At 50.6% G+C, this 12656-nt stretch overlaps 1 protein-coding gene across 2 annotated transcripts in view; it reads right to left on the bottom strand.

The window, feature by feature from the left end:
• The window catches only part of LOC109920256 (rab11 family-interacting protein 1-like), a 35121-nt gene extending 34563 nt beyond the window's left edge, over nt 1-558 (bottom strand). For both annotated transcript variants that reach the window (XM_048618722.1, XM_048618723.1), the window contains exon 1: nt 448-558. The gene's annotated coding sequence lies outside the window, so the exon portion shown is untranslated. The remainder of the gene's footprint in view (nt 1-447) is intronic.
• Nucleotides 559-12656: the final 12098 nt, after the last annotated feature.

Raw genomic sequence — 12656 nt, 5'->3', positions numbered from 1 at the left:
TCTTGGTTATTTTCCCCGTTTAAAGAGGGGAAAATAGTTCAGGTGCTTACTGTTGACTAGCACCGACGCGACGGGCCGAAGGGCCTTCATCTGCGCTGTCGAAATCCGAGATAAACAAGGTTCGGAATCAAGACCCAAAGCAAATCAGAAGCGAAAGACGAAGTCGGTTGTGGGGGGGGGGGGGGGGGGGAAGGGGTGTGTTAAAAATAATTTCTTTTTTTAAAAATAAAAACAAAACAAAGCCGGTGAGAGAATTTTTTTCTTTTAATCCGATTTGAGTTGCGGTGAACTGGAGACTTTCCAAGTTCTGCGGTGAAGCACAGAACGCTCGACTTTCGGCTGGTGGCCCGTCAGTTTCTAAAATAAAACTTTTAAAAAATAAGATTTCTTTAAAATCCAATTGTTTTGTCGCGTACGTATTTGTGTGTGTAAGTGTTAAAGACTCACCTGAGTACCTGGTACCACTCCTCCAGATTGTTACTCTCCAACAGCTTGGCTACTTTTGGTCGGCACTCGCTACATTGAATACACTTGACTTCACAAGGTGGTGGGACAGGCCGTCCGGCCCCGCCCCCTCCGCGCGCCCTCTAACCAATCACCACCCAAGCCCCGTGGTAACTCCTGCCCCCTCCTCCCATCTCACTGGTCACGTTACCTGCCACTCACCCGCTCAGTCCCGCCTCCCCGCCCACTTCCCTGGCCCCACCGCGCGCGGAGGCCCGCCTCCCCCTCTGCCCTCAACTGCCACTCACCCCGAATCCCCGACCTCCTCCGCTGGCCCCGCAGCCTGCCACCCACCGCGCGCGGAGTCCCGCCTTCCCATGGGTCTGATTGGTCCGCCTGCCTGCCACTCACCGCGCGCGCTGTCCCGCCTCCCCGCCCTCCTCAGTGGTCCCGTCGCCTGCCACTCACCGCGCGCCGTGGTTCCGAGTCTTTCATTGGCTCGTCCGGCCCGCGGGTAAGCAATCAGCTGACGTACTTCACCCCACCCACCTCACCTGTTTGTGTCAGGTGATGTGGGGGGGTGGGGCTACCAGCTCCATAGCAACCAGGTTGAAGTGACTGGGAATGGCGGAGGGTTGGGCCTTGTGGGAGGGAATGGGCCATTCAGCCCGTCGAGTGTGTGCGCAACTGGCACTGAGGACAACAGAAATCACTGAGCAGCACTTTGAAGAAGGTTGAGGGCTCTGGGTCTGTTGTCCACCGAGTCTAGAAGGATGAGAGAGGGGATCTGACTGAAGCTTAGAGAAAACTGAGAATCCTGGATGAGGAGAAGATGGATCCACTTGTAGGACCCGATAGCACAGCCTCAGAGCCAAGGGACGACCCCTCAGAACTGAGATGAGGAGGAATTTCTTCAGCTGGAGGGTGCCGAATCTGTGGAACTCATTGCTGCACAGGCTAGAGAGGGGAAGTCCAGCATTTGTGACAGAGATCGATAGGGGATCTCAAGGGTTATGGAGAGAAGGCATGAGAATGGGGTTGAGAAACCCATTGATCGAATGGCAAAGCAGACTTAATAGAATAGACCTTTCACAGAATCCCTACAGTGTGGAAGCGGGCCGTTCGGCCCATCGAGTCCACACCGAACCTCTGAGGAGCATCACACCCAGATTCACCCCCCATATCCCTGTATTTCCCATGGCTAACCCACCTAACCTACATGACCCTGGACACTAAGGGACAATTTGCCATGGCCAATGCACCCTGACATGCACATCTTTGGACTGGGGAGGAAACGGGAGAGCACTGGGAGAATGTGTAAACTACACACAGACAGTCGCATGAAGGTGGAATCGAACCCAGGTCCCTGGTGCTGTGAGGCACCATGCTGCCCTTGGATGGGCCAAGTGGCCGAATTCTGCTCCTATGGTCTTATGGAGGTGTTAACCTGTGGGTATATCAGTTGGATGTAAGTTGAGGCTCCCATTCTGAAGGAAGTATCAGGCCAATATTTGTACTGAAAACAAAAACTACTGGAAATCACGTCGGATCAGGCAGCATCCAGATGGCCCAGACCAGTACAAGAAATCCAGATATGACCTCCGCAGAGCCATCAGGGATGCCAAGAGGCAGTACCGGACCAAGTTAGAGGCCCAGACCTACCAAATAGACTCACGCTGCCTATAGCAAGGCTGAAACAACATTATGGGATACAAAATGAAGCAGAGCAAGATAGCGAACAAAGACACATCCCTCCCTCACGCACCCAATGCTTTCTATGCTCTGTTTGAGCAGAATGCCAGTGGCGCGGTGACTCCTGCCTTGTCAGCCCCAGACATACCTGTTCCTCTGTCACCGCTTCAGAAGTCAGATCAATCTTCCTGGGAGTCAACCCAATGAAAGCAACAGGCCCGGACAGTTTCCCCGGCCGAGCACTCAGATCCTGTGCGGACCAAATGCCAGAGGTATTCACCAGTATCTTCAGCCTCTCCCTCCTACAAGCTCAAGTCCCTATCTGCTTCAAGAAAACCACCATCATCCCCATACCAAAGAAACCGCATGCAGTGTGCCTTAATGACTACTGCCCAGTGGTTCTGACTTCAATAATCATCAAGTGCTTCAATAAACTGGTCATGGCCCACATCAACTCCAACTTCCCAACCTGCCTCGATCCCCTACTGTTTGCCTACCAAAATAATAGAACCACAGCGGATACCATATCCCTAGCCCTGCACTCATCCCTGGAACAAAGACACCTACATCAGATTCCTCCTCATTGACTACAGCCCCGCCTTCAGCACCATTATCCCCTCCAGACTGATCTCAAAACTGCATGACCTTGGTTTCAGCTCTGCCCTCTGCAACCGGATCCTTAGCTTTCTGACCCATAGGCCACAATGAGTGAGAATAGGTAACTGCACCTCCTCCACAATAACACTCAACACTGAAGCCGCCCCAGGGATATGTCCTCAGCACCCTACTGTACTCCCCTTACACCTACGATGTGTTGCCAAATTCTGAACAAACGCCATCTACAATTTTGCTGGCGACACCACTGTAGTGGGATGGATATCTAACAACAATGAGTCAAACTACAGAAGGGAGATGGAGGGCTTGGTGATGTGGTGCAATGATAACAATCTGTCTCTCAACATCAGCAAAACTAAAGAACTGATCATCGACTTCAGAAAGAAAGGAAGAGAACATGCCCTCATCTACATCAATGGAACTCAGGTTGAGAGGGTGGAGAGTGCCAAGTTCCTCAGAGTGACGATAACCGACAACAACGCCTCTTCTTCCTCAGGCAGCTCAGGAAATTTGACATGTCCATAAGGTCCCTCACCAACTTCTCCAGATTCACCATTGAAAGTACATTGTCCGGGTGCATACGGCCTGGTATGGTAACTGCTCTGCCCAAGACTGTAAGAAACTACAGGAGGTGGTGTGCACAGCCCAGACCATCACAGAAGCCAACGTTCCATCCCTGGACTCCATGGAAAGGTGGCCAACATCATCAAAGACACATTGTACCCTCGCAATGATCTCCTGCAACCTCTTACATCAGGCAGAAGATACAGAAGCCTGAGCATGCACGTGAGCAGGTTCAGAAACAGCTTCTACCCAGCCGTTATCAGACTGATGAACGGACTCTCTAGCCACAAATAATGCTGATCTTGCTAAAGTTGACCTTGCCTTGCGCATGCCCTGTGTGATGTAACCTGTGTCTAAGTTTTTGGTCTATACGTCCTTGCTTACTATGATCTGCCTGTACTGCTCATAAACAAAGCTTTTCACTGTATTTCAGTGTACATGACAATAAATCAATCAACTAATAAACCTTGGAGAGACAGCAAGCGAACATTTCGAGTCTAGAAATATTCAGAGCAATATTTGTAAATTGGCTACTAACTTTGCTCCATTTCAACACTGGCCATCTCTCAAGACTGCTTTGTGGACTGTAAGGAGCTTTGAAGTGGGCTGTGGAAGTGGTGCTGAGTCACCACAAGACCTTCTGTTCTGCTCAACCTGGCAGCTGTACAGCCCCAGAACCCACTGACCTAGCAATGATACTGCTGCCAGCTACATCCAGCTGGTTCTGAGAGCAACACTGTGGATCCCAGTGATTCATGCTGCAGAATGAGTGTAATGAGTTTATTATGCTACACAAAAACAAAGGCACATGGACATACAACACAGGACTGCTGAATGATACACAACAGCAAAGATAGGGCAGAATGAAAGTCAGCAATGAGTTGGGCAATGATGTGCTGGTCCTTTTACAGTGAGTCTGAAAACAAAAGATTTTTACCCCCCTCTCAAATCGACAATTCTTGACCGATCCAGTGCAACGAGTAATGACAACAGGAGAAAACGGCATCATTGCATGTTCAAGAAGGCATGTTATCCACCAGCTTCTCTGAGACAGTGAGGGTTGGGGCTTGAAATGTGCTCCGGGCTTGGGGATTGAATATGTTAAGAGGAAGGCTTTGATTAAAGAGCTCTGGAAGAAGGAAGCGACTTTTTCAGAGATGGTGAGTGGAGCTCCACGAACTGTTAATGAGCTTGTGTGATGGTGTAGTCGGTTTGCCCAGATTCATCCCAATTTGTATGGACATGTTTTGAAATCTAGCTGTTATTTTCACACCATCTAGACCGCAGCAGTGGTACAAAGCAAATATTATTTCAATTTAATCACACCCGCCCTGTGTAAAAATGCACAGAACAACTGCTGGCTGGCCAGCGGTCTGTGTGCCGCAGCTATAATGATCCAATTATGAACTCTCCATCTGGGCCTCAAGCCTAAATCCCTCATATACTTTTTTGTGAGGGAGGACAATAAGGGCGGGCCGCTGACATTCTCAATGATGTCTTGCTGCCTCACCTTGTCAGATGTTTACCCAAGGAGCTCGGGCTGGTAATTGCTGAATTCAGACTGAGTTATAGGACCCCTACCTCGTGGAAGCAGGCTATTGAGTCTGCACTGACCCTCCGAAGAGCATCCCCACCCCGCCCCGCACAAAACCCCATCCCTTGTAACCCTACATTTCCCATGACCAATCCATCCTAACCTGCACATCCCTGGGCACTATGGGTAATTTAGCATGTCCAATCCACCCTAACCTGCACATCCCTGGGCACTATGGGTAATTTAGCATGTCCAATCCACCCTAACCTGCACATCCCTGGGCACTAAAGGACAATTTAGCACGGCCAGTCCACCCTAACCTGCACATCCCTGGGCACTAAAGGACAATTTAGCACGGCCAATCCACCCTAACCTGCACATCCCTGGGCACTAAGGGACAATTTAGCGCAGCCAATCTGCCCTAATCTGCGCATCTTTGGACTGTGGGTGGAAACCCACAGAGAGAACATGCAAACTCCACATGGCCAGCCGCCTGAGGGTGGAATTGAACCCGGGCGCTGTGAGGCAGCAGTGCTAACCGCTGAGCTGCCGTGCCATTTGAAATCTGTCACATTAAACATGGCTGACAAAGAGAATGCACAGTGTGGAGCTGGAGGAGCAGAGTGGGCCAGGCAGCATCAGAGGAGCAGGAAAGCTGATGTTTCGGGTCGGGACCCTTCCTGCTCCTCTGCTGCCCGGCCCACTGTGCTCCTCCAGCTCCACACTGTGTTATCTCTGACTCCAGCATCGGCCGTTCTTACTGTCTCAGACAAAGAGAATGACCGATTCTGTAGCCAGGTCAGGTTCTGAACCCCTCCGTTCTGAGCACCAGTGCCTGAGGTTTACATTTGCTGAGCCTGACATCAATATAGAGAAGCTCCAGTATTATTTTTAGCACTTGTTCCAGAGCCCCAGCATGGGTGGTGTCATGTCACTGTGCAGGTTAAGCCTGAGCCCCAGGCTAAACACTCTGGAGGGAATGCAGCCTCAACCCTTCACCACAGGGGCTGTGGAATTTGAGTTCAATGACTTAAAATCTGGGGTTGTGAGCCATTCTCAGCGATGGGAACTACGTCAACTATTTTTCGCCAAAAATCCTGATGTCCTTTCATCGAAGGGGGCTTTGGTTGAAGATGAAGGGGGGAAAAGTTTAAAGGACAAGTGAGAGGAAAGTTTTTTTTCACAGTGAGGGTGGTAGGTGCCTGGAATGTGCTGCCAGAGAAGGTGTTGGAAGCAGATACAATAGCAAGGTTCAAGAGGCATTGAGACAGACTCATGAACAAGAGGGAATATGGACCGTGTTGCAGGCAGATGGGGATTAGTTTATAACGGCATCAGACATGGTAGGCTGAATGCCCTTTTCCTTTCCTGTACTGTTCAATGCTTTATGCTAAATCTGCCATTCTTGTCTGGATTGGGACTATGTGTGACTCCAGGCACACACACATAACCCCACCTCTCTCCCACTACCACAGTCCACAGGTCTACTCTCAACTGTCCTCTTCGCGAACCCTTTAAAGACACAGAAGTTTGAACACAGACACACCAACAGGTTCAAGAACAGCTTCTTCCCTGCTGTTTTTAGACTGCTGCACGGACCTCTCTAACTTTAAAGAATGTTAATCTTGCTTTGTGCACCTCCTTTGCAGCGGTAACCGTGCATACCTTGCTCTGTCTAAGCACCCTATGGTCTGTATGTCCTTTTTTTCCGCTATGTATTGCTCACAATACGAAGTTCTCCACTGTACTTAGGTACATGTGACTACAATAAATCAAATCGAAGAGGCAACTGGGGGATGGGCGTTGAATGAAGGAACCTGCAGTGGCTCAGCCAATTGGAGGCCAGGTTCAAAGTTGCACTTTGAGGCCAAAACGGGCGATTGGATCCTGATTTGGATCTTGTCTAAAGGGGTTTCCGACTTTTGATTTGGGCTGTGCCGATGAGGTGACAGATTCTGTGTTTGCAAACACACATCCGTCAGCGATGAAAGGGGACATTGTACTTCCCGTAAGTGAGCCCCATTTGAGGAGGCTGTCAGGGTATAGGCAGTAAAATCTGTACTGTTGTTGTCACAGTGCTGGTATCACTTCCTCCTTTTATCTCTCAATACCAGCAGAGTCACTGTGCAGTTTCCAAAACCAGTTTCTCCTGAAACCTGAGTGCCGTCACTAAGCCAGCGGGAGATTGATGACGCCCTTTGAGTGCTGGACAGCAAGGGGCTGTCCCGTTCACAGAATCCCTACAGCGCGGAAAGAGGCTGTTCAGCCCATCGAGTTTGCACTGGCCCTCCGAAGAGCATCCCATTCCCCTATTTCCCATGACTAACCCACCCAGTCTGCGCACCCCCGGACACTGTGGGCGATTTAGCACGGCCAATCCACCCTAACCCGCATGCCTTTGGACTGTGGGAGGAAACCAGAGCGCCTGGAGGAAACTCACACAGACACGGGAGAGAATGTGTTCACTTGAAAAAGAGAACAGAGCGTCACTAGCGATAGCATGGATTCATGCAAGAGACGCCCTCCTCCCCACCACCCAAAGGTGCATTGGCAAACACTGGTAGCCAGCAAGCTGAAGGGGAGAGGAAAATGAAAGGATCTGCATTTGTATGGTGTCTCTTGCAACCTTGAGATGCCCCAAAGGCCAGTTAAATACTTTTGGTGTGTCATGTGGTAGTGCAGAACATGCAGCACCCAATCTGCCCACGGCAGTATGATAATGAGCAGAGCATCTACTTACGACAGAGTCAATTGAGGATAAATGTTAGTCAGGTCACCCTGCCTTTCTTAGAATTGGCGTCATGGGATCTTCGACGCTGCTAGACAACACGGATGCAGTCTTGGCGTGACGTCTCATCTTGGCAGCACCGCTACCATCACTCCCAAATGTGTCGGAGTGTTGCCCCAGACATGGTTGACAGTTTCAGGGACTACAGCCTGACTACAGGGACGCAGCTGAGGATGCTGCAGTCCACGGTGCTCTGCGCAGTGTGAAAGCAGCAAGGTGACAGACCGGGGGAACCCAGAGATGGTAAACCATTGCACGGCCTGGGGAAGTTACTGCAACCAAGAAGGAAGCCTGGTGGTTGAGGAAAGTCCCTGAGCGAGTTCTGATTTCAAACTGTAAATCTCATTTCACCGTTGAAAGCCTGAGGGAGGGAGGATGCACTGGAAAATGTTTTGAATATTGCGTTTCCACTCATATGGAATCAGAGCCGGACGTGGCCAGTAAAGGTTACGACATGGAAATTGAACCGAACATCATGATGCAGCAAAGGACATTGGGGGTGACCCTGGGAGTGACAATGACTCTGGGAATAGTAGTGCCCCCTGGAGTGACAGTGCCCCTGGAATGACAGTGACTCTGGGAGTGACAGTCACACTGGGAATGATCATGACCCTGACACTGGCAGTGACCCCGGGGGTGACAGTGATGCTGGAAGTGAAAGCAACCGTGGGAGTTAGTGACTCTGGGGGTGACAGAGACCCCGGGAGTGACGCTGGGAGTGATAGTGACGCTGGGAGTGACAGAGACCGTGGGAGTGACGCTGGGAGTGACAGTGATGCTGGGGGTGACAGTGACGCTGGGGGTGACAGTGACTCCGGGAGTGACAGTGCCGCTGGGGGTGACAGTGATGCTGGGAGTGACAGCGACCCCAGGGGTGACAGCGTCTCTGGGAGTGACAGCGACGCTGGGGGTAACAGCGACTCTGGGGATGACAGCAACCCCGGGGGTGACAGCGACGCCGGGGGTGACAGTGACTCCGGGAGTGACAGTGACGCTGGGGGTGACAGTGATGCTGGGAGTGACAGCAACCCCAGGGGTGACAGCGTCTCTGGGGATGACAGCAACCCCGGGGGTGACAGCGACCCCGGGGGTGACAGCGACGCTGGGGGTGACAGCGACCCTTGGGGTGACAGTGACTCTGGGGGTGACAGTAACCCCGGGGGTGACAGTGACTCTGGGGGTGACAGCAACCCCGGGGGTGACAGCGACCCCGGGAGTGACAGTGACTCTGGGGGTGACAGCAACCCCGGGGGTGACAGCGACCCCGGGAGTGACAGCGTGCATAAGTGTGACAACTTTTACCAGCCTCTCCCTCCGTAAACAGCTCTGTCTCTGACTGCACTGGTGGTGTGCCTACCCATGGATTGCAAGTTCAGCGGCTGACCATCACCCACACTAAGGACAATCAGGAAAGGGCAGTAAATGCTGATCTCCCCGTCCTGTCCTGTGAGTGAATAGGATAAGGGGCCCAGATGCATATGAAGCCTTTTGCACCATCCCTAGTTGACAAGGAACAGTGAGAGAGTTCCTGACCTTCCTGTGCTGGGAATCTACTTGTGGGTTTTCTCCAGCCTGTCCCTGTGCTGCAAGATGTTCAGCAGTTACCATGGGCCTCCCGTTCTGGAGATGATTCTGACACTGAGGGTGGGTCTCGTTCCTGACTTCAGGAAGGTTAGGGAGAGTAGTTTCATGGGTGAGTGGAGTGGGAAGGGGGCATGGGTGCAGTTAGAGAGAGAGTGATGCCCTGACAGAGAACTATGACCCCTCCGGTTTTAGGAATGAATGAACTGCTCACACAAAACTCTTAAAATGAGTTATTATGCCTGGGACTGCTTTATCTCACACTTGAGCTTTTAGTCAATGTACTCGCTGGAACAGCTCCACACAGATTGATATAAACACTTAACAATTTGTGGAGTGGTCTGGGCTATTGTTGCGTTATCATAGGCTAAGGCGGGTCCTCAAGCCACATCAATGTGTTTCTGTTTGAGATCACTCAGATGTATAGCCCACACGAGCTGTCAGCAACCAAGATCATTGTCCACTTCTCAAAGCTGGCATCTCCAAGTTGAAGTGGAGCTTGGATCTGTCTGACAGTATCTATACATTCTTATTGACACACAATACCTCTGTGCTGTGTCTGTCTGACTGACAGCACCACTACACTGTGTCTGTCTGTTCTGTGTGACAGCACCTCTACACTGTGTCTGTCTGTCTGTGTGACAGCACCTCTACACTGTGTCTGTCTGTCTGTGTGACAGCACCTCTACACTGTGTCTGTCTGACTTACAGCACCATCATGCTGTATCTGTCTCACTGCCCTTGTTCTTCTAGATGGGTTTCATGGGTTTGGAAGGTGCTGTCCGAGGGGCCTCGGTGAGTTGCTGCAGTGCATCTTGTAGATGGTACACACTGCTGTTACTGAGAGTCGGTGGTGGGGGGAGTGGGATGTTTGTGGATGTGGGGCCAAGCGAACGGGGGGCTGTTTTGTCCCTGGATGGTGTCGAGCTTCTCGAATGTTGTTGGAGCTGCCCCCATCCGGGGCAAGTGAGGAGTATTCCATCACATTCCTGTCTTGATGTCATGAAGCAGATGGGGCAAAAGACAATAACGACGCCATTCAAAAAAAAAGAACTGTTTGCAACTTTATTTAATCGTAACAAGAAAATTGAGTTTTTTCTGATGTGGTTGTCTTGTCATCTTGCAAATGGCGAAAGGTCTGAAATTCAACAATTTTCTCTCCTTTGACACAACATCCATGCCCATTAAATTGCAAGATCTTGTAATCTTAGCTTAGGCCACGTTAAATTTTTAAAAAATGGATAAACTTTGACTCCATTTCTGAAGAAGGGTCTAGATCCAAAACGTCAGCTTTCCCGCTCCTCTGATGCTGCGGTGCACATCCAGCTCTACACCTTGTTATCTCAAATAAACTTTGACACTGAGGTTGCTTCAACCATTAACTGAACTCTGTCCAACGTCATGTTAATCTTTATGGGACACTTAGAAATGCTTTATGTTTGAAATGACGTGAAGCCCAGCTGGGAGTGGGAAGGTGAGTCACATCGCAACTTGTGTTGTGACTCATTGTCTAAAACACTGAGTGAGTGAGAGAGAAAGAGAGAGACAGAGGGCAGAAATACTTCTAAAGTAACTTGGAAACACTCAAAGGCTTCACATCGCACTTTGGAAACACTTCCGATTGGGAATTCGACACTGCATTTGGCTTCACATCTACAATACAATTCAATTCAATATAGCACAGGAACTGGCCCTTCAGCCCACCAAGCCTGCACTGATACTAGTCCTTATTTTGACCCACTACATATGGCCCTTGCGCAGTTTCTATCCCTCTAATCGCCTCCCGGTCATGTGTCTATCAAGACATACCTTAAACGTTGCTAATGTGCCTGTTTCCACCACCCCCACTGGCAGTGCGTACCAGGCACCCACCACCCTCTGGGTGAAAAATTTTCCCCGCACTTCTCCCCTAAGCTTTCCCCTCTCACCTTGAACCTCTTGTAGCTGACCTTTCCACCCTGGGAAAAAAGCCTCTGACGATCCACTCTATCTATACCTCTATCCGGTTGCCCCTCAGCCTCCGTCTTTCCAGAGAAAACAGTCCAAGTTAGCACCAGCTAACGTCTAGCCATGAAGGATGAGCTACATCAGGCGTCGTTTAAGTTCTTTTTCAGCGACTTGAGGCACTGGGAACACACAGCGTCATAACTCCACAAAGGCCGGTGTCCTGTCACCAAGTCACCCTTTATTGACACATAAATAGTCCTTGACTATAGTACTGCCTCATTCAGAGTCAGGCACTGGAGTGTCGGTATCCCTGACCCTCCTGTTTATATCTGTCAGCCAGGGCTCCCTGATTCAACCAGGTTAACAGCCCCAATCAGGGAACTCCTATTCGTGGAGGGCCCTGACCTCGTTACGATCATGACAGGAAGGGAAGTGATTCTACTGACGGGGCAAGTCCAAAACCCAGGGGCCACAAAAGTAAGACAATTCCTCTTAAAACCAACAGGGAAATTCAGGAGAAACCTCTTTGCCCAGAATGCAGTTATGAACGCTACCCAGTGACAAGACGCGGGGGCGCAGTTCAGGTGGAGAAAGGATTAGAAGGATATGTTGAGAGGGCGGGACTGAGAGTGGAGGCTGGTGTAGAGGATAAACACAAGGTATAGACCTGTTGGGCCTGATTCTGAGCTGTGGGTATGATCCAATTTAGTTTCACCTTCACGCCAAAGAGGAATTTTCATAATTCCTTACAAAGCACCCGCATTATTTCATTCGAATCGTTGAGAGGATTTGCCTAATGAGGAAATTGTGACCAGCTTCCCTGATCGCAGAGGGTTGGGGGAGACAGGGTGAAGCGAAGAAAATTCAGTGCTCATGATCGCTGCCTAGTGACCGGTTCTGGGAACTGCGCCGGAGCACAGAAACAGGCAGAGCAGTGGGATTCGGTGTCCAGTTCGCTCTGTCCCCTGTCAATCACGGCCACGGTGTCACCATCGCCACCCACTCCACCAGAGGACCTCCTGAAGCACGCCATGGGACGACTTGGGCCAAATCAGTGCACAGTGAGATCCTGCAAACAGGAGAATGGCAGTGAGGGATGGGGGGGTATGTTGGAAGGGAATGGAAGATTCAGAATATGGACTGGCACCCACCTATTTTCCTCTTGCACATTTTTGTGAGATGAGCGTCATTGATGAGACAAGAATCTATTGCAACTAGCTCCACCCATCCACCCCACCTACTATTATTGGCCGGGGGTTGGGGAATGGAATGAGAATTTTACCCCTTCAACCGAACAAGCCTCTGAGATCTCTCTGCTCCTTCCAATCCCTGAACATTCCCACTTTTATCCGCTCTGTTTTTGGAGGCTGTACCTTCAGCTGCTTGAGCCTTAAGCTCCCGGATTTCTCTTCCTCAACCTCTGCCTCCTCCTTAAAAAAAACACACTCCTTGACACCTCCCCCGTGCCCCCAAAGTAACAGCTCATTCACA

The sequence above is a fragment of the Rhincodon typus genome, chromosome 40, assembly GCF_021869965.1.
Source record: "Rhincodon typus isolate 14 chromosome 40, sRhiTyp1.1, whole genome shotgun sequence".
NCBI classification, from domain to species: domain Eukaryota; kingdom Metazoa; phylum Chordata; class Chondrichthyes; order Orectolobiformes; family Rhincodontidae; genus Rhincodon; species Rhincodon typus.
Note: the sequence above shows the minus strand (reverse complement) of the source record. Positions and strands in the feature narration are given on the sequence as shown.